Source organism: Triturus cristatus, chromosome 4_1, assembly GCF_964204655.1.
Source record: "Triturus cristatus chromosome 4_1, aTriCri1.1, whole genome shotgun sequence".
Taxonomy (NCBI): Eukaryota; Metazoa; Chordata; class Amphibia; order Caudata; family Salamandridae; genus Triturus; species Triturus cristatus.
In genome coordinates this window covers 762283-785032 of record NC_140585.1, presented here as the reverse complement: position 1 = coordinate 785032, position 22750 = coordinate 762283, and the positions used below count along the sequence as shown (strand labels likewise).

Sequence of the window (22750 nt, the reverse complement as noted above, 5' to 3'; positions counted from 1 at the left end):
CAAGCTATCGGAGGAGTCTTGTCAGAATGTCATAAAGATACCGGACAGTTGCATCCAATCACATATTGCTCTAGGAAACTACTTCCGGTGGAAATCAATTACACTATTACGGAAAAAGAATTATCGGCCATCAAGGATGTCTTTCAGGGGGGCGCTAGAGGGCGTACAGCAAGATGGCCGCCCCCTAGTATTGCTCTGCCCGGCAGAGCCACAATCTGCCCCTTACCTGCCTGAAATTGCAGCATCTGCTTTACCAAACTGAACTGGGCAGTGGTGTTGGCCTTCTGCAAGTGCTGGGGTGGAATTAGCGGAACTATCGACGGCCGCAGCGCTGAAAACATGGACCCGCCAACTGCTCGGCGAGCTATTGCAAAATGGCACCCGCCGAATGCTTCTGAGACGCAGTGCATCTGCTGGAGCCCTACAGAGTGAGCTGCATCTCGCCTCGGCCTCCTGCACACAGACGGCAAGACAGGATTGAGGTGGAGGCGAGCATGCTTCTACTGGCCCTGGCAGTGAGAATCCGGATTGTGGATCGGAGTGGAGGGAAGCGACCGCCCAAGTCACCTGCACATTGGACCTGCTGAAAGCGACTAGCTGCCGATCGTGCCGTTCCCGGTGCTGGAGGTGGTGAGTGGGGTGCGGCGTCTGAGGCCCGGAGCTGCGGTGGCGGTTGGGGGCCATGGGTTGGCACCGTGCTCTGCGAGCTGCGGTGGGGGCCAGCGGGGATGTGCGCGCGGCGAGGCTGCTGGCTCTGCACACCGCGTGGAGTTGGGCCACCACACTGCCAACTGCTGTCACATCGCTAATGCCGCTGCTGGGCCTTCTGCTGCAGCTGGAGAGCAGAGCCCATATCACCTTTGATTGCCTGCACCAGGCTGTTGTCCCTGGCGAGGGAGATTACGACGAGCTCGCTCTTTTCCAAATAGCAAGCTGACGGATTTGGCTGCCGTATTGCCTGTGTGGACTGCATGGACTTGCTCATTGGGCCTGGGCTCTACGCTGTTCCCCTGGTGATCAATATTGGTGTTCCCCTTATATGCGCCGCTGGCGCTGTGCGGCTTTGGGACGGAGTGCTGCTTCGTGGTAACCTTTGGGTGCCTCTGGCCCGTTGTGGGCCCTCTCTCTCTCTGGTGCTTATATGTGGTGTACCCTCCCTACTTTTCACGTGCCGAGAGATTCCTTATTTGTGGGGGACCTCCTGCTATAATTTGCAGGGCTGTCCAGTGCACGCTTCTCTACGTCTGTGTCTTGCCTAACCAACACAGGGTGCAACCACTTGTGTCTGCCATGGGGAGAATGGACAAAAAACAGCCCCACCTCACGTTTGAGACTCGAAAACCTTCTAAATCCTCACAGAAGGCTGCCTCGGACGCAGACGCTCACAGAGATAACCCCCCCACACTGGAAGCTACTTTATTGGTAATGCCGCGCAGTCTTCAATCTATCGAGGGCACGATGGCGGCTGTGAACCTTCATCTAGATCATTTGTCAGCGCAATTCAAAAAACAGAATGTCCGTATCGGGGAAGTTGAACATGTCTCTGCAACGGAGGATGGGTTGAGTGAAGTTTCTGGCAGGGCGCTCAACATGGAGACGGTGTTGTCCATCATCCAAGCCAAGAATGACTATTTAGAAGCAGGATCCCGGCTCAACAATATCAGGCTCATGGGGCTGCCGGAATCCACCAATGTGGGGAAGATGGAGACTTACATGGAGAACCTTATTAAAGATATCTTTGGTACTGAGCACCTATCCCACATGTTCGTCGAGCGGGCTAATCGCTCTTTTGCGGCGAGACCTGTTCCGGGCACCTCTCCTCGTCCCATCATAGCGAGACTCTTAAATTACAGAGATCGTGACACCATTTTGCGATTAGCCAGAGACAAAGGGACTATCGAACACCAGAGCAACACTGGCCTTTTTCCCTGATTTCACGGTGGCTGTGCAGTCTGCCAGAAGGTAATTATGTAGAGCAAAAAAATTCTTACATAAGGCCGGATGGTGACTCAAAAATCTCCTCTAACCCTAGCCCTCGAGCATGCTAAACGAGTGAAACGCATGGAGGAGGATTGATACAAAGAGGCGTTCCTGATTTTATTATTTTAATGCTCACTCAGGGATGTAATATGTGTACGATTCTGTAAGGGTGGTTGTTTATCGGTGGGGTGGCTCCCACTTCCGGATGACAGTATGCTCAGGTTATAGTGCGCGCTGTTGCAGATTGGATTGGACACTGGCACAGGTACTAGACCTGCTCGGCCACCTCCTACTAGTTGGGAGGCTAGTAGCACCCTGCGCCCCCCAAATGGGTGTACCCCAAATGCAAATCTTTGTTTTCGTTACAGTGGGTTTCATTGAATTGGGATGGTTTTGGCAAGTTTGGGATGCTGAAGTGGGTGGGGGGGATGGGTATGGGAGATTAGGAGGGGCAGGCTGATGTATTTATTTTGTGCATTTGTTGTAAAGATAGGTTACGATGCTTCAGATATGCATGACATGCTATATAGCGCTGGTATTCATACAGTGCTGTGTGGACAGTATGAGTGGTATGGTTAAGTTCCTCACTTGGAATGTACGTTGACTCAACACTCCTAAAAAGATACTATCTGTTTTGGCACACTTGGATAGACTGGAGGTGTAATTAGCCTTACTCCAAGAGATGCACCACACTACAAAATCAGCGCAAATCGTGGGCACGTGGTGGGCAGGTGAGAGAGTTGGGCCTTCGTATTCCACCTACTCTAGGGGTGTGATGACCCTTGTTAAACAAGCATTGGCATAGCCAATAGGTCTCGCTTCGGGGACCTTCTAAGTATTTAGTTATGCAGCACAATATCCTTGGTGCAACACCATCAACTGTTGCATGGCTAAACACTTAAAAGGTCCCTAAAGTGAGACCTATTGGCTATGCCAATGCTTGAATGCTTTGAACCTGATAATAAGTGTCAGGACAGAGAGGGGGAAGGGGGATAAGCACGGAACGCTTTGAACCTGATCAGTGTACAGCCGTAACTCGTTCCTGAGAAACACAACAGAAGCAGCAGTAAAAATAAGGCAGGAGTATGAATCTCTCCCAGGCAGTGACAGTTAACTACATTTTATTAACTATGCTTGAAGCGCACCCTCCGTGAATCCTGTGCTTCAGAGATGTAAAAGTGAAAGCGCTTCGCCCATGGACGCTGCACTGTGAAAGAAGGTGGGGGGATGATAAATTACCTTTGGCTATGTTGTCAGCTGAGGCACAAGGCTTAATGAGCCTTGACAGAAACCCACATGGCGGCTGCACGCAGGCACGCGCACGCAAGCTTGAGGCCACAAAAGCCTCTGGTAGCACTTTGAAAATCTCCTTACTAAAAGTCAAGCCAGCAGCGCATGCGCTGCTCTAGGCTCGACCTAAAATGGGGTCCCCTTCACTACGATTAAGACTGACACGGATGAGCATGGGGGAGTAGCGATTGTGCATGGGCAACTGGGTGGCATGAGTGTGCTGTTGGTTAATGTGTATGGGGCACACCGACGATCCGACCTTTTTTGCGGAGGTCTGGCGCCGAATTTCTGAGTTTCCTTCGGCTGAGATAATTTGGGGTGGTGATTTTAATGTTTGTCTAGATATAACCTTAGATAGGGTCAGTAGTGGGACAGGGAGGCTTAAGCAGGCAGCGGAGACACTATTAGGGATATTGGATGCTGGCCAACTACATGATGTCTGGCGACTCCAACTTCTGTGAGGCCGTGAAAGCACGTTTGTCTCCTCTGTACATGGGACCTGGTCCCACAGATTTCTGGCTTGTTTCAGAGGTAGTCTGTACCTGGACAGCGAGGGTCGGGCACATGGCTCGTACACTTTGACCACTCCCCGTGGTTCTTGAACTGCAGATACCCACGTGCGAGCGGCCACCCTTTACATGGAGACTTCAGCCTACTGGATTAACGGACCCGGTTTTTAGACACACTATTGGGCAGAAGATTAGTAAAAAAAATTGAGAAAATGGGGATTCGGTAGAGAGCGCCAGAGTGCTGTGGGAGGCGTTCAAGGTGACTGACTACCCGTGGGGTTTGCATAGGGCAGAGGTCTTCAAACTTTTGGATGCCGAGACCCCCCCTGTCAACATTTTGAGGCGTAAGGACCCCCTCCTGACAAAAATGTCTAAACCTGTTGACTAAATTGCGTGGGATGAAAATGTAAATGAGGTTATGTGATGCCGCGTATTTTGGGATAGCATTGCTTCATTATTTTGATATTTGTTACACACAGTAACGCTGAGGAAAGATTTCCCCCAATCAGTACCCATTTATAACCAAAATACAGCAATTATCATCAGAAAGATTTCAAGTCAACCTTTGTGAAGGGCCTTCCACTCTGCAGCAATACGTGCTGCCACATTAGAAGCTCACCTGGCCCTGACCGGAAGAAGCAGGGGCCCCTTAAAACCCTGGCGGTTTTGTGTAGAGTTAAGCCGTTTACCCATGCAGCTTTCCTCTCACCCCCTCCCTTCCATCCCTCTCTCCTCTCCTAACCCCGGATCCCTCTCTCACTTTGCAGGTCATTTTCTTTCACCCCTTTTTACAACTTCTGAACTCTCCCCATTCAACCTCTCACTTCACCTTTAATCACCTCTTGCCATTCTGTCCTTTCACTGCCCTCATCTCTAACAGTCTCTCACATTTATCTCATGGCCTCTCTGGCCCTGTCACCTCCCGTGCCCATCTGCACTTCTCATTCACCTCGTCTCTCCATTCAATTTTTGTCTATTTGTATCTTACACCTCTCCAGTCCCCCCATTCCTCTTTCACATCTCCCCTTTGTTCTAACAGAAGCCCTCACCTTTGGATCACACTCACTTCTTGCGTGTCCACACTTCTCTTCGGCAATTCACATTTCTCCTCATCCCTGACCTCTTCAATCAAATTCTCTCACTCCCTTGCTGTCCTCTCTCATTTTGGGTGCGGATGCAAGTTCAGAATAGGATGAATGAATGTATGATTACTGATGGGCTTGTTTGAGTGAGTTGCATATTGAGTAGTGAGGGGGACAGGTGAGTGAAGTGTCACGAGTGCAGGATGAGTAGTGTACTCGTGTGACTGCAGGTTGAGGTATAGTGTGAGCAGGACAAGTGCATTTTGAGTGCAGAGTGATCACTGTGAGTGCAGGGTGAGCAGGTGAATGGTGCAAGTGCATGGTGATCAGTGTGAGTGCATTGTGATCGCTGTGAGTGCATTGTGATCGCTGTGAGTGCATTGTGATCGCTGTGAGTGCATTGTGATCGCTGTGAGTGCATTGTGATCGCTGTGAGTGCAGGGTGAGCGGGTGAATGGTGCAAGTGCATGGTGATCAGTGTGAGTGCATTGTGATCACTGTGAGTGCAGGGTGAGCGGGTGAATGGTGCAAGTGCATGGTGATCAGTGTGAGTGCATTGTGATCGCTGTGAGTGCAAGGTGAGCGGGTGAATGGTGCAAGTGCATGGTGATCAGTGTGAGTGCATTGTGATCGCTGTGAGTGCAGGGTGAGCAGGTGAATGGTGCAAGTGCATGGTGATCAGTGTGAGTGCATTGAGATCACTGTGAGTGCAGGGTGAGCGGGTGAATGGTGCAAGTGCATGGTGATCAGTGTGAGTGCAGGGTGAGCGTGACAATAAAGGGCGAGAATGAGGAATGAGTTGTCTGAATGCAGGGTGCATTCCCAGACCCATGAAGTAACTCAGCATGTTATTGACGGGGCGTAGACTTTAAGATCTAAGTTAAACTATTGCGGCATTAATCGGGGATCGAGGGTGAAGGAAATAAATAATGTGCTGATCCTGCAACAAACTTCCAGTCCTATGGTTAGGGTTACCAGCAGATTATTTTGATGGCCCAGTCGGTACAAAAAAAAGCAGTCACCTAAAGAGGTATTTTCAGCGCTTATCTGTGCATACTTCCCAGGGCCGGCTTTAGGGCTGGTGGTGCCCTGTGCGACAATGTTGGTTGGTGCCCCCCCAATGACCACCCCCACCACGGATTCTCTCACTAGCACCCTTTAACAGTGACCAAGTCTCCATAACCCCACACTCTCAGATGCATTGAATTAGTTATATAGTGCCACTCATACCAGTGTAGGGTGTCCGAGCACTTTGCATCACACACACATTACACAGAGACAATCATAAGTGTGTAAATCAGTGTATAGGAAATGTTACATAAGCCAAAGGACTAAAAGTATAGGAGTCACATGTCATCCATACTGGTAGGCAGTATAGTTCAAGAGTGCTTGGTGTGGAGAAGCACAAACTCAGAGTCGAAAAAGAAACAGCATAGTTTGGGAGTTTCCTTTAATAATAAGAATTGATTTCTAGCCAAATTAACCCTTTTTGCAACATTAATCAATGGTCTAATAAGGTATTCTTTGTAGTGTGCATGCTGTTCTAGGATGAAAGTTAATAGCTCACTATTCTCTATTAGGACTTTAAGTTATAAATTGCAAGTAACAAAAGGATGTCTCTTTTGATAGCAGTAACCTGCTGATCTCCTCACATCATACCCACTCTGTAATCTACTTGGTACACGTTCTTTGCAGCAGGCATATTAACCCTCTGCACTAACTTCACCTAAGTCAAAACCTCAACTATACAACATTCTGATCTCTCTCCAGGAAGATAATTAATCACACAAGTTATCTTGACATTTATGTAAGGCCTGGTAATTGCTGGGGGAAAGAAACGCTGCAGCAGGTGCTCAAAAGCACAATAAACTTTCACACACGGCGCCCCCAGGAAGCCAACTTTGTATTCCTTTCCATGAAATGCATTCTCACACTACGGCAGTGAATGTAAAATCCAAATGTAAGGAATAGGCACAGTGGGGACCCAGGGGGTACTGGAACCAGCAAAAAAACCTAAGCCTCTGTAACCAGTTTACAAAGGTATGTTAAATGGTCTTTAAAGACCTGTGAAAAAACACGGGGGTGCCGGAGATAGGAATCCAGACACTGCCCAGCTGAGCCCCCAGCAGCTCAAGTTTCACTGCAGCAGCCCGGGCTGAGACAGGACGGGGGGGGGGGGGGAGGGCTGAAGATCTTGGGCCTGGGCAGAAGTGTGACTGGGAAGGTGCGACCCCCTTTGCATCACTCCACGGCCCCCCTGGGGGTCGCGCCCCACAGTTTGAAGACCCCTGGCATAGGGGCACAATCTGGAGCGTTACGAGATCTTCGACACAGAATACATAAACTGGGCTCTGATTTCTCTACACTGGAGCGTGAATATGAGAGAAGTCCCTCCCCGCAAACGTTAGCCGAGATAAGAGACCTTGTCACCGATCATAATGAAACGGTTGATCAGGAAGCGATGCACCGCTCCAGACGCAGTACTGCCCGCTACTACGGGGAGAGGGTTACCCAAGCCGTTTCTTGGCGCAGAAACTAGCAGCACCGCGCAGTCAAGAGTGTATTTAGGAACTCTTAGATGAGAATGGGGTTGGACACTACTCAACTCCCGAAATTAGCAATATAGTTTTTTTTTGTGTTTCAATTTTTTATTGGAATTTACAAAAGAATACATATAGTATAATAACTGTTTGCATTATCATACAATAAATGATTAAGAAAATTGTTATATATAAGCATATAATAAAACTTTCTGAATAATTAATCATATTATATAATTTAATAAATACATAAACAGATCCATGCAAAAACAAATATTTGACTTTATATTGAGGCCATAAAAGATGGAATTACGGAAGGGGGGGGGGGGGGGGGGAGAGAGAAAGGGAAGGTAAAGAAGGGATCACAAAAGAAAACGATAAATGAAAATGTACACAAATATAAGACATAATGCTATATAAAGCTATATAAATATGTTCCTGAGAAAAGAAGACACTCTAGAAAACCAATAAGAATAGAGAAAAGATGAATATAAGGGATAATAATTTCACTTGATGTATAAATATATATATTAAAAGATACAGAATTGTATGCAAGTGTTCTGGTGAGTAGCTATTAAAAACAACAACAAATAATAGGCAGACACAATATGTATTAAGATTTATTAACCACCAATAATGAATGATAAATGAGAATGAAAAGGGATAAGAATTAAATTACTGCATAGATGGGTCATTAATATTAGCATCGGTATTTAAAGCTAGAAAAGGTGACCATACTCGAAGAAAGATCAGATTGATCCTGTATGTTGTATAGAATACGTTCGTAGGAAGCTGTTTGAATCATGGCCACAATCCATATTTCTTGTGATGGTGGTTGAGGTGACTTCCATTGCCGTAGTATACACATTTTGGCTGTAGCTAAGGCTGTGTGTAAGAGTAGCAATATAGTTTTGAAGTTTTACACCGCACTCTATGCGGCTAGGGATGCCCCATCGACTGCGAAGATAGATTCCTATCTTGAAGACGTTGCATTGGGGTGGCTTTCAAATGCACAACGGGAATATGTAATGCAGCCCTTTCATGTTGAGGACGTTAAGTTAGCTATTATGTCATTACCTACCTGTAAGGCAGCAGGTATGGACGGGCTCCCCAGTGAACTTTATAAAGCCTATGCGGAAGACCTTGCTCCTAGCTGTTTTTGCGGAGGCTTACGAGGAGGGGAGACTTCCGCCTACCCATAAAGAGGCCATGCTGGTAACCTTGTTGAAACCAGATAAGCCCGCCAATCATTGAGAATCCTATAGACATCTCTCAATCATTGATAGACACCAAGATCCTGGCAAAGATGATTGCCACTAGGCTTCAACCGCTGGTCCCTCTTCTGGTCTTGCCAGACCAGTCGGGCTTTATGTCTGCACGCTCTAGGACACAACCTGCGTACCATGTTCTCTGCGTTGCATTATTTCGACCCAGACTTTCAGGTGGTGGCAGTGCTGCTCGACGCAGCAAAAGCTTTTGACTCCCTCCAGTGGGGTTTCATGTTCACGGTTTTAACTAGAATGGGCCTTCCCCCGTTTTTTCTTCAATGGATTAGAGTGCTATACACGGAACCAGTCGCTCATGTACGTGTCAATGGCTGGGTGTCTTCGGCGTTCCCCATAGGCAGAGGCATGCGGCAGGGATGCCCCCTGTTGCCAATGCTTTTCTAGCTTGCGCTAGAGCCGCTGGCCTGTAAACTTAGACAAAGGCATGCAGCGGCGGCATTAAGTTTTCGGCAGAGACCACTTATGGTCTCCTTGTATGCCGACGATATGCTTTTATATGTCAGTGACTCTGCTACTTTTTACCAGAATTGCTATGGGAATATGTGAAATTTGAGTGGCATTCGGGCCTCGGTATTAACTGGGCAATGTCAGTGGTGTTTCCGCGGCCTGCTGGTACTAGGGAGATCGAGCTGAATTTCCTGCTGACGTAGACTCATGATCTTGTTTGGGAGGCCCTAGGACTGAAATTAACCCCATGCAATGCACTGCATGGGCTTGGAGGATGCTTGCACAAAGGGTGCAGCTGTCGTATCTATATGCCCCACTGCTGTCACTGGCCATGACAGTCCCTTGCCCCATCATCCTGGAATTCCTCATAAAGAAGAATTACTTATGAGACAATTTTGGTGGCCTGGCATGACAAAAGATGTACAACAATATGTAGGAGGATGCAAGACTTGTGCACAAGGAAAGTCGGATCGGCTAGCCCCTCAGGGGCTGTTACAACCCTTAACCACTCCTCCTCACCCATGGCACACTGTCACCATGGATTCGATAGTGGATTTGCCCTCCAGTCAGGGATACAGTTCAATATTAGTAAAGGTGAATGCTTTCTCTAAGATCACTCACTTTGTCGCCTTAAAGGGTAACCCAAATGCCAAACAGTTAGCCATGCAGTTCAATCAGCATTTTATTAAGATTCATGGAATACCTAAGATTCGGATTACTGATCAAGGATCTCAATTCTTGTCCCATTATTGGAAGGCCTTTACTAGAAAGCTAAGCATAGAAACTACATTCCACGAGTTTTCACCCACAAACTGATGTTCAGACGGAGAGAACCAATCCGGAATTAGAAAAATACTGATGGTTGTTTGTTAGATCAGGAAGGTGATTGGCCAGATCTCCTTTGGGCAGCTGAGTTCGCACACAACAATGCTAAAAATGCTTCCACAGGGTTTTCCCCTTTCTGTTTCAAATATGGGCGGCACCCGAACTTTTCTGTAGCATTTCAAGAGGTGGCGGTGCCTGCCGTACAAGATCTAGTTCAACATCTAACAAAAGTTCAAGAATCAGCAACTAGAAATTTGGCTCTAGCGAAAGAACGTTACAGATTAAGTGCGACTAAGAGGAGATCAGGGGCAAATTTGCAGGCGGGAGATAAGGTGAGGTTGAGTACTAAGAATCTGAGGCTCAGAGGAAGTAGAAAATTTCAGCCCCGTTTTGTAGGTCTATACTCAGTAGATCAGAAAATAAATCCAGTGACTAACAGGTTAAAACTCCCTTCGCAGGTCAAAATACATCCAGTCTTTCATGTGTCTGTTAAAAAAGGCATCATATTTTAAGGAATCACAACCTCCAAAACCATTGTTGATTGAAGGTAAGGAAGAATATATGAGGTTAAAAAGATTCTAGATTAAAAAATGGTTAGAGGAAAGACATTTGATCGATTGGAAAAGCTATGGACCAGAGGAAAGATCTTGGGAGGAGAGATCCGACGTTGATGCTCCTAGATTAATACGAGCCTTCCATCATCAGTATCCTCACAAACACAAGCCAGGAGGCGTGGCCTTGCATAGGAGTACTGTCAAGGCTCCGCGTCTGACTGCCCGTGCGGCACACTGTGTGGTGGTAATCTAACACAGTCGGATTGGGGGATGCAGATTGGGCTATGCTTTGTCCTGATTTGAACGCACCCCCTGCAGTGATCGGAGTGATCACTGCAGACACACGTTAAAGACTCAGAAGTTGCCGGTCACAGCCTTTGAAGGCACGTGGACAGCCACTCAGCAGTGAAGTGCGTTGGCAGCATTCGAAGCCGCGCACTTCAACAACAGTTTGAGAGAGGAGAGCTCAGGAATTTTCTTAGTCAGTCAAGTTCATTTGTAAATTCAGTTTTAGGGTAGCTAGCGTCTCATGTGCAACGAGTAGTTAGACAGGATATTAATATAGTTATTAAATAGGAGCAGAGTGTAAATATTGGAGAAACTTGTTCATAGTGAATAAGTTCCACTCACCTGTTCACCTCACGGAGGTCTACATCAAGGAGTAGAATCCAGTCTTTCTAACCGCAAGTACCTGAAAGAAAAAAGATAAAGTTTTAGTTATAAGAAATATTTGGAGACTGTCTGATAATTTCAATTTAGAGCATGGTCCCGGATACCTCTGTAGTTTTAAGTTCAAGGTACAAAAAGACTCATAGAAGAGAGGCTAAGCCTTAACACACGTGGTATAAGCGAATGCATTGAATAAGAGAGTAAAATAGTGTAAAAGAATAAGTTAGAGAAGCTTATTAATTTGATGTTATTTAATTGCAGTTCGCATAGAAGTGTTACTCCAGAAGAAGCAACGGTGGGTGCCTAGCGGTGCAGAAGTGAACCCAGAAGTAAGGCAGTCTCTTCTCTGTCCCCTTCCCTTTTCCCCCTGCGGGGTTCATGCAAGAGCTTGTAACTAGAGGACTCGTGAGGAGGTCTGCAGGGGGTATTTGGAACTCGGATCATTCTGCTCCTGTGAGTGAACTGAGGACAATGAGTGCACAAGTAGGGCCTTGACAGATGTGGACCTAAAATACCTCAACCCTGTTGTCACAAGGCCTGTCTGAGTGGGCATTAGAAGCTGAAGACTGCCCTTGAATCAGACGGGCTTCACAGAGAAGCCAGGGATCCAATCCAATCCGATGGCTGTGGGTCTCATCGCGAAGAGACTAACACGCCACTGCACATGTGCTTTGTGGATTTCAAGGCGGCATTTGACCTCGTACCATGTGACCTCATGGGGTCTTTAAACCCCCGAAACATCAAGTTGATGATTCAGCTGGTGCAGTTTCTTGGCAATTTTAAAGGTTTGATTAGGGTAAAGGACCTCTCCAAACAGGGTCTCAGTCCGCCTTAATTCAGGAAGGGTGCCAACAGCCTGGCGCAGTTGGGCACAGTGGGCTCCTGAAGAAGGGCTGCTAGGGGCTGCATGATGCTTGAGAGAGAGGAATTCTGCACCCTCTATCCCGGGTGAGGTGGCCCAAAGATCCTACATGCTCTTTGCTTCTGTGTTCAGGAGGGTGAACTGGTTGCACTTTGCACCCTGTCACTTTGCACCCTATTAATTTTTTACTTTAATAAATACGTGTCTATGTTACGACAGGGGGAAGGGAATCTTTGAGTGTTTTAATATATGGCTTAAGCCCTCTCTACAATATCTGCCGCTATGGTCGAACGGAAGCTGCCAAGCCTGTGTTTTGATTATGTTTTTGCTTTTGTAAATGATTTACCCAACTGTGTTAAATACGGTTATGGGTCCCTGCACGTTTCATGGGCAGATATAAGACGGGGCAGGAGGAGAGCTGGGTGCATCCAGAGATTTGCTATGCACTTTATTTACAGCATAATACCTATGTGGCCATGTTCCAGGTTTATTACATCTGCTGCTGTGACGGGGGAGGTATCCATATGATGCCTTGAATATGTCAAGGCTTAAGCGCTGGGTCTACGATGTTATACGATACTCTGAATATAAGAGCTGATGATAAATGCAGCTAATCAGGGCTTGGAATGGTATAAGAACTGTTACCGGGAGGTCGACCGGTTGGTCTACAGAGGTGTAGTATTCCCTTGTTGAGGGGATGCAGTGTTCGTTTGTACGGAGCCTCAGGAAAAAGGTATGGTTGGCAAGATTAGTTTCTCGGAGCGCAAACAAGTCTTTCCTGAGGGATGAAAGTTCTAACGTTAGGATAGAGAGGTGGAGTTCAATGTTAAGGAGCGATTGAGCTAAGAGCGTGGAGGGAAACGAGGCAAGGTCGTCGGGGGAGAGTGTGGTATGTTCCACATTTGACAGGGAGAGAGGAATAGGAAGAGGACGTGGAGGGAACCCCAGTGGCGGGCAGTGAGGGGTGTTCATGATGTTAGACTGAAGAGGACTTGTGGAGTGAGCAATCATTCCCAGGGGCCTGGAAGGTGCGATGAGAGGAGGGGGTATGGGGCGAGTGAGGTGGGGTCCATCTTGTCGATGGAGGTCAAAAAGCGACCCAGGGAACTTTTCAGCATTATCAAAAATCAAACTGCTTCTGCCCCCTCGCCCCCCCCCCCCCAAATTGTTGGCCTCCATCGAAAGATGTGAAGAAATTGCTAACTTTTTTCTGAAAAAATCACCAAGATTGATCAATCCTTCGCCTTATCCCTCCCACCACACTGCTCATCATCCCTCTTTGCCCTCCCATCCAAGTCTCCGTTTACACCCATTTCCCTGCCTGACCCTGTTCATCTCCCGCCTGCAGACGCCCCTCCTGAACATTTCCTCACCAGCCCACAGCTAAAAAATAATGCATCTTGGCTTAGCTTTACCCCTGTTACAGAGCGTCAAGTCATCACCACGCTTAAAGCCTCCTCTCATACCTTTGACCATCTCCCTGCTATAATTACACCTTATTGGCCCAACATCATCAACTCCTCCTTGGCCACTGGGTGTGTCCCTGTTTCCCTCCAACATGGCCAAATCACTCCTATCCTCAAAAATGCCGACCCCACTGATCTTAATCTGCGTCCCAGCTCGATTCTTCCTCCTTTATCCAAGGCTCTTGAAAAATGCGCCTTGCTCCAACTGGACGAGCACATGGACTCTTTCTGTCTTTTGGACACATTACAGTCAGGCTTTAGAAAGGTCTGCAGTATTGAAACTGCTATGCTCAACATTGTTGATGACATCCATCACTCCCTTGACAAGGGGGAGGCCTCCCTTCTCATTCTTCCTGACCTCTCTGCGGCGATACTGTTAACCACTCCGCCTTACTCAACACGCTCAAAGATAATTTCGGCTTTAATGGTCTAGTCCTAAAATGGTTCACCTCCTTTCAGCATAGAACCCAACAAATTAAAATCAGCAGTTGTCTCTCTAAACCTATTCCTGTCTTCCGGGGTGTTACCCAAGGTTCTATTCTCTCTCTCTCTATTTAACCTCTTCATGGAACCCCTCACCCTCATTCTCAAGCAATCCGGTATCAACTACCACCTCTATGCTGACGATACCCAGCTTCACTACAAAATCAAATCCCGAGCTGACATTCTGCACCTCAATGATGCCCCGACTAAGATTCAACACTGGTTCCAGCACAATCACCTTAAACTCAACCCTAAAAAACCTGAAGTCATTCTCTTCGCTCCTAAATACAACCAGCTCCCCATCCAACTCTGGATCTCTGACCTTAAAGCTCTCAACTGCTCTTTGTCCACTTCTAACTCCGTTAAATCCCTTGGAATAAGTATTGACCACAACCTCAGCCTTTCTCCCCACATAAAAAATGCGGCCAAAGGTGCTCTCTTCACTCTTCTCCACCTCAAGAAAAGTAAACCCTTCATTCCTGCTGATGACTTTAAATTAGTTGTTCAATCACTAGTATTTTCTAGATTGGATTACGGTAATGACATTCTCTCTGGAACACCGAAAGCCCACTTACCCCAATCAAATCTGTCCTTAACCTCGCGGCAAGACTTATTTCTGACTGTAAGCGGTTCAACCACATCTCCCCATCCTCAAAGAACTCAAATGGCTTCCCATCGAAGGCAGATCCACAGACAAGAAAGCTTGCATTACGCATAAAGCCGTGCATCATCACACCCCATTGTATCTCTCAGACACTCCACAAAGCGGGCTGCTCTAGAGAAATGAGGAGCACAAATAATTGTGTGCTAGTACCGCCCTTGGTAAACAAGAAAGCTACCCAGTCACGCTCTTTCTCCAGAAATGCTCCCACTATCTGGAACTCACTCCCCAAAGATCTACGTTGCAACCCCTCCTACCTCAGCTTCAAACAAGCATTGGCATAGCCAATAGATCTCGCCTTTGGAACCTTATAAGTGTTTAGCCATGCAACAGTTGCATAACTAAATACTTATAAGGTCCCAAAAGCGAGACCTATTGGCTATGCCAAGCGGGCGCGAAAGTGATCGCGCTCAAACATCAAAGCAGCCGCGAAAGTAATTGCGGTCAAGCGTGGCGTGCGCGCCCGCGCACATGCACTGTAGCTCTAGGCTGGCCTGGTAGCATTTTTTGGAGCCCTCTCAAAAAGTCTCGCCAGTTCAGCGCATGCGCTGGGTCAGGCGAGACCTAAAATGTTGACAAACCAAAAGCGAAGCGAAAGTACGTGACCAAGGAGGAATGCAGCTTTTAAGCCCCTGTATGGAGAGAGTGGCGCGCTGCATAAATGCCCTATAGCATATCATACATATTAGCCGTATTTTTTTTCATATTTCAATATGTTTTGGTCATGTGCATACCGGCAAACACCGGGTGAAATTAAGCCCCTGAATGAAGAAGAGTGGCGCACCGCACAACTGCCCTATAGCATACCACGAGCACCTTCTGTTGAAAGAACTTTGAGAGGGAAATTTGAGGCATTCTTCAAGCTCATTTTTGCGCTCAGGACAACATTTTCATTACTGCTGTTGTAAACCGTGGCACACAGCTCTACTGTGTATTACTATTTAATAAGCTTGGACAAAAACAGTGACGAAAAAGGTTATTTGGGGAATGCTTTCAATTACAACAAGCATTTCAAAGAAAAGCTGGGCGGAAATCATTTAGTAACAGGATATTAGGTTAACCAAGGGCGGCAGCATCTGGAAAGGCCATAAATTTCATTAGCGGATAACAACCAACAGTGAAGGGAAAGCACGTGACCAACGAGGAATGCGGCTATTTAGCCCCTGTATGGAGAGAGCGGCTCGCTGCACAACTGCCCTATAGCAACAAGCATTTGCAATGCAATAGGTCTCGCATTTACACGAGTTTGAGCTATTGGCATTGTAAATGACAATGCCTTTTATTTAGGTTTGGTTTTTACAACATAAATAAAAGGCATTGTCATTTACAATACCAACAGCTCAAAATCGCGTAAATGCGAGAACTACTGCATTGCAAATGCTTGTTTTACCTCGCTGCCATGCATGATGCCAAACGCAAAGCGGCAGGCACCACACCAGGTCTTTAAAGAAGATTCAGACCTGTGTTATGCAATACTAACTCTGCTCTATCAAACCTGCCTAACGTCCACGCAATTCCCAGAGAGCTGGAGGGGTTCGATCTTAATTCCCATATACACGAAGGGCGACAAAAGGGATCCATCCACTCACCGCCTCATTGTCCTCCAGGACATTTAAGCCCAGGCTTACGCCTCTGTTCTATTGAAAGACCTGGAACAGTGGGCAAAAGTGAATGACATAATTCCACTCAGTCAAATGGGCTTCAGGGCAGACTTTCACACTGGATAACATTGTGTCCCTTTCCTATTTAATACACCGGGCAACGAACAACAAAAAACTCCCACTCGGTCTGTTTTGTGGATTACTCAGCCACCTTTGACCTCATTGAGAAAAACGGCCTATGAAGGAAGCTTAGAGATTTGGGCATACCAAACAAACTTCTCCAGGCCATTATATCCCTATACACTTCTACATGGGTGCAGGTCAAGTAAACACCGACAGCGGTCACAAGGAAAATCCAGACAGATAATGACCTTAAGCAAGGTTTTGTGCTTGCGCCCCCTGTTAATCTCTTTTTTGCAGACATGGGCGCAGCACTGAAACAAGTGAGCCTTATCCTGCCCAAAATTGGAAACATTAAGGTCTCAGTGCTCCAATACGCCAATCACGTAATTCTTTTGCATCACACTAAAGTAGGCTTACAGAAGGCCCTCAATGCCTTGCACAAGTACAACCTGTATAATAAAATGGTGGCAAATGGCTCCAAGACCAAAGTACTAGCCTTCTGTAATTCAACCAAAAAACCTAATTGCACATGGACCTTGGGTCCATTAACAATCAGAACAGCCGATGCCTATAACCACCTGTGTGTCTGTGCATCAACCAAAGGCGGTACCAAAAAGCACCTGATGCACACTGTGTCAAAGGCGGAATCAATAATAATCATGTGCAAATGAAACAATCCCCTGGAAAGCCCTTCTACCGCCCCAAAAAGATGAGTCCTAGCAGCTACCCTCCTACCAACGATCAAGTACAGCCACAAACCGGGGCCAACTAGTAAACATCATGGATAAGAATCAGCTCAAGGCATACAAAATGGTTTTCAGACTACCATCATATCTACGGAGCTCCTTCATAAGGCTTGAATGTGGTCTGGAGGGCCAAACATGGGCAAGCATGGCGTCCTTTGTAAACAACTACTACAGGGTAAAAAAAAAGCCCCACCTAACACCATGAAACTGTTCTCCAGAACACCTTCACCCAAGAACCCATGGTCATTACAGCTTCAAATAACAATTGCCACCCTTCAAATCAATCAGACGGTATTAAACAGTTTACAGCGTTCTTGAGCCAATGTTAAAGCAAAGCTGAAAAAACAAACAAATATTGTCAATGGCAAGAGATATGGGGAAACCTAGTAAATCAATGTTACTATCAGTGGTGGGGCAATCGTATGCCAATGCTCAGCCAGACTGACTCAGACCCCAACCTTATCTTAGCTGTGCACTTCTGAAAGCATGCCATAAATCAATAATGTTTGCAAGCCTTATGGGACTGCAATCTAAAAAGGTAAACCCCAGGTGGCAGTCACTCACTAAAACGTCAAACTGCAGACTTTGTGATTCCATGTGTGAATCTTTTAATCCTTTATTATGCGGTTACCTTGCACTCTTCAAACCACAGAAAACACTATTAAAACCACTACTTTTTGCCTACGGCATAAGAACAAAAATACAATAGGTCTCGCAGTTGCGAGAGTTTGAGCTATTGGCAATGCTTTTTATTTATGTGTTTGAAAACTTGCAAGCGGTGCGTAAACATGCACTATGTAGGTTTTCTGAACACAAATAAACTGCATGGTCATATACAATGTCAATAGCTCAAACTGTTGCAAATGCGAGACCTCCTGCATTGGAAATGCTTATTATGCAAAGGCATGAGATACCTGACTAACTCACAATTGCAACAGCGTTTTTTGGACGCTGTCCAGTGGGCTTATATGCTGTGTTTGGCAATGGTCCAGTCCATTCCCAGTTATAACATTCAAGTCAGCCCTTTCATCCTTGTATGCCTCTGTTGCTCCTGTAAAAGCAACTGTGAATGTGTATAAAAGCTGCAGTTTGAGTGTCTGATATCGGCACCAGAGGAAGAGATAAAATTACACATGGTGTCCGGGGCACAAGAATATAGGAGCTGAGCTGAATCGCTTCCATCTATTTACAATTAGCTGCCTTTACAGAAGCTCAAGGAGGCAGTAATTTGACCCGGAAACCAGGGGTGAACCTGGGTGCCTGTAGCCCTTTGGAGTGAAAGAAAAGCTTTTCAGGCTGCTCACATTTGTAGTTTACGGAAGGAAAAGGAAATACAGCAATATGCGCACAAGACCGCACGGTGTCTGCAGCGCTTTCAAGCAAACTATTGTAGGATGCGGGGGAGCAGTAATCAGCTAAAATGGGGCGGCAAGCAACTTCATATACTTTTACAGAGTGCTGCAAAATGCAAATATTGGAAAATAACTACTAAAGCGTCCAGCCAGTTACAGTTTGGGGGAGCTCTGAGGGGGACATAAAAGCATTGGGTGTCTTCCGACACCGGGATCTGAGACTGAAAATGCAGCTTTTCTAAACATTCACAGTTGCTTCAATGGGAGCGCACTATTACACATGATGTCGGGGGCACAAACATATAGAAGTGAAGCAAAAAAGTTTCAGTCTATTTACAGTTGCCTTTACAGAAACTGAAGGAGCAACACAAACGTGACCAAAACAACATTGGATTGAAAGTGAAGTTTCTCAAGCTGCTCACATTATAAAGAAAGCGAAAAGAAATACTGGAATGTCAGCCTAAGACCACACAACGTGTCTGCAGCGCTTTGAAGGAACAGAAGATGGGAGGGTGGGAGGCAGGGGACAGCAAGAAACTACAGGTTATACATCTTGATCTTGAAGGTAGCCTAACACTCAGGAAGCCTCAATTTTTACATACGCTTGCATTCATATTTTTTCAGTTCAGACTTCACCCTTTCATCTGAAATGCTTCAAACGACTCTTCATGTCGTTGATGAAAACAGCGATGTCTTGGAGATAGATCCCACCGTTCCTAGGCCCCCACAGACACACATGAGAACTGCAGACTGGAACCTTGGTGCTTCCAGAAAAAACACACAGACAACACGCACTCATTTTGCATAAAGTGTAACTTGAGAAAAGGGGCGTTTGTTTATGCAATAACAAGTAGTCATTTCTCTGAAGTATTTACATTTTAAACAAGTTAGGACTATTGACTTTGTCAATCGTTGTTAGTTGCATAAGATAAATTAGCAGTAACTGTGGCTTGTATATAATATTGAATGAAAAAGCATCCACTTGAAGCCCTAGTGACACCACGACAATGTTACTGCTCCTGAGTTTCAAAAAGAGGCACAAGAATCCAGAGCAGACATGGCGAGTAAGTTGGCTGAAGAGGTGGGGGTGGCAAATGGTGTTCACGGGCGCTTTGATGTCCTCAGTGGCCGCGCGGCTCACTGAAAACATCAAAGCGCCCGCGAAATGTAAGTGATCGCAATCGCGATCACACTTCAAAGCGCGGCTGTGTGACAGGCGAAAGTGAAAGACGAGTGCTTTCAGGCTGCCAAATGGTGCGTGCGCCCGGCACACATGCACAGTAGTTGGCGGCCTGAAAGCACTCGTTTGCACTTCCAAAAGTGCTTACTATAAGTCTCGCCAGAACAGCGCTAAAGCGCTGTCTCAGGCGAGACCTAAAAACGCAGGCTGAAATGTATAGTGGTGACAGGGCTACTGAATTTGTAAATAAAATACCTATTTAAAAGTGTGAAACTTGCGAACTTCAGGAAAGTGCCTGGTAACAGCGTGGTGACAGACATGTGATAGAGCTAATCTGTTTTCACTAGGACATGGCCTTGGCTATGCAAACTGGGGCTCACTAAAAGGTTTACAGTAATAATTGTGAAATTGGGCACAGCGTGTTTTGATATTTTTGGAGGGTTAACCAACAGATATATATAGTTCTAATCCTAGTTCCCCAGTGGCTGTGTTCACATTTGTAATGGTCTAAAGCGTAAACGCAGAGGTGAGCACTTGTTTGTTTTTATAGCATGAAGTGCGCCTGGAGACCAGTCGTCTGGGCGCTGTATGATTTGTAATCTAGCATGAACTGCGAATGGTGACAGGCCCTCTTTTTTACTATATCGTAAACTGCGCCTGGAGACCAGTCATCTGGGCGCTGGCAGTACACTTAAATGACGCAAGAGGAGAAAAAAAAAAGACACAAGTTCATGTATCTGGATGGATATAGTGGGGAGGGACAGTCCAGTGAAAGATATCCGACACAAGGCCCGTTTGTCGTAGGCCCTTGCCCAACCCATCCGCCAATGTGTGACTTTAGTTAACTTTTCAAGAATTTTACGTATAGTATAAGGTTCCGTTGTGTTCCCGCTTTACACCATGAGATGCGAAATTTGGGGAGCGTTAAAGCGTTTGAATTAGCGGGGTACAAGGTTACGGGATGTCGAATAGGAGGCAACAATTACCAGGTTTCCTTGGATTTACTTTAGTCAAAAGAAACAAATTGAGATTTCTTAATGTTATCGAAATATCCTATCGGTTGTAGGAATACCTACGTGTGGTGAGCAGCCATTGAGCTGGGTGTGGAAATATCAACGAATGGCCCCGTTTTTAAATAGCACTTAACTCATTTGGCTAGTCGGGTTTCTAAGATCATCCAATACCTACAGATAATGGAACTGTCGTACAGGATCACACAACGAGCCCAAACGGCGGAGCCGGGATTACCTGGATAAACATAGACCTGAAATTAGTATTAGTAGTGCCCACAGCACTTCAAAACTGCGTGACTGGCAGGAAGCTGTGGTTTTTTTAGAAACCGTAAGTAGGATGTGGAGATTAGACACGTGATTTCACATACCCTGGTTTCAAAACCTCTGTCGACATGCACACATTATAATACATACAGCACTTGTTATCCTAGTTTGTCAGTTTCTAAGTGCTGTAAACCACGGGCATTACTATTACCCAATTCAACGCTATTGATTATATCGACCTCTGGAGGATGAACGGCTCAGATCGTCTTGTGAGCTGTAGGTCTCATGCACAGATGTAACCTCGAGACACCCGCTGCCGGTCTGGGAAGCCTGGGAGAGATCTGAGGGGACATATCCTGGTCTTGGACAGGAGTCCGGTTTAGTGACCAGCGGTGCCTGGGCTGTGTGCATTTTGACCAGCAAATTCAGATTTAACAGTTTTCAATTAGCGCCACTAAAAACATGTTGAGGAACGGTCAGGAATGGGCCCCCTCAAAAGTGCTCGGTAGCACAAATAAAGCTTTGCCTCACAGAAGTGCAAAAGGATATTATTAGTTTTTGGGGCAAAACAGATGCGAGAGCCACGCCTTCTTGGGAGACAGTCTCGGCTATTACCAGAGCAGAGGTGAGTGGTCCTATCCCAGACATCCAGTAGGTTTTTAGACTGTAAAATACCAGGGATTGCCTGTATCCAATGCAGCAGTTGTTAGGGTGTGGACTTGTTGTGATTATGGTTACGCTTGTAACTCTTGAACTACATGTCCCATAATGCACTATGAGGGTAGATGACTTGTGTACCTTCCCACATTGCACAGGGACTCTATCAGCTGACTTGAACAGCATATAAGCAAGCAGGAGCTGCTCCCAGGTGCTTTGCTTCCTGGTAATTGGGCCGCGCCTTATCCTGTGAACGTTCTCTTACTTTCTCCTGACAGAGGACGCCGTGTGGAATCCCTGCTGTTGGTGCAAGTTTATAATTGCAGAGTCTGCTTTGAACTTTCCTCTTCGAGCGCGAGGACGTGCTGATTGTTCGTTCCTGATAACCCTATCCTTTTTTGCCGTATCGCGAGGTAGCGCTGGGACGGCTGCTTGTTTGAACTCCTGGTAATAGCGCGAGGAAGCGCGGTGTATTCCTGCTTGGTAAACTCTCCCCTGGATGTTGGAACGCGCCGTAGCATTCAAGAAATCAGCTGTCTTGAATTCCCGGCAATAGAGTGAGCACGCCTTAATCTGAGACAACGTTTTGCTTTGCTTCTCGAGCGTGAGGAAGCGTTCGCAGTGCTACGGCTCCCAACGGAAAGAGGGGAATTGCGGTAACTGGATGCCATGTATTTATTTTTTATTGATTTCATCGCCACAGTACTGGGGCACGCTATGACAAAAATAGCAACAAGTTAATAAAAGCGCTAGACACGCTAAACTGTATCCTTTGTGTTGGACACTGCACTGTGGGAAACGAACTGTGACGCTCTATGTATACATACGGAGAGAAGAGACGCCCTGGTCTTTATTGCCTTTTTGCCTAACTGACCCCAAGTAAGTGCATTCTGGACATTGTACAAGGCGTCTTACTATTAGAGTCAGAGACACAAACCTGTTTATCGCATTGAGGGTACGCCGGATATCAGTTATACCTTTTCTTTCACTTAATGAACTGGGCACTTACTATCCTGATGAACCACGTATACTAACGCTCCTGGATTCCGTTCAAGACGATTACGGAGCTCATTTAAAACTTACTGGCATACATTCCCTGTGTAAGTGTGAGAAAGTACACAAGGGTACCTGTTAAAATAAGAAGTTAAGCACCCTTGATA

General features: G+C 46.3%; 1 pseudogene across 1 annotated transcript in view; it reads right to left on the bottom strand.

The window, feature by feature from the left end:
* Positions 1-22750, bottom strand: part of LOC146839248 (uncharacterized) — a 200389-nt pseudogene that overhangs the window by 175351 nt on the left and 2288 nt on the right. The window contains exon 2 of the transcript XR_014981051.1: positions 11144-11204. The product of XR_014981051.1 is annotated as an uncharacterized LOC146839248 (transcript). The remainder of the gene's footprint in view (positions 1-11143; positions 11205-22750) is intronic.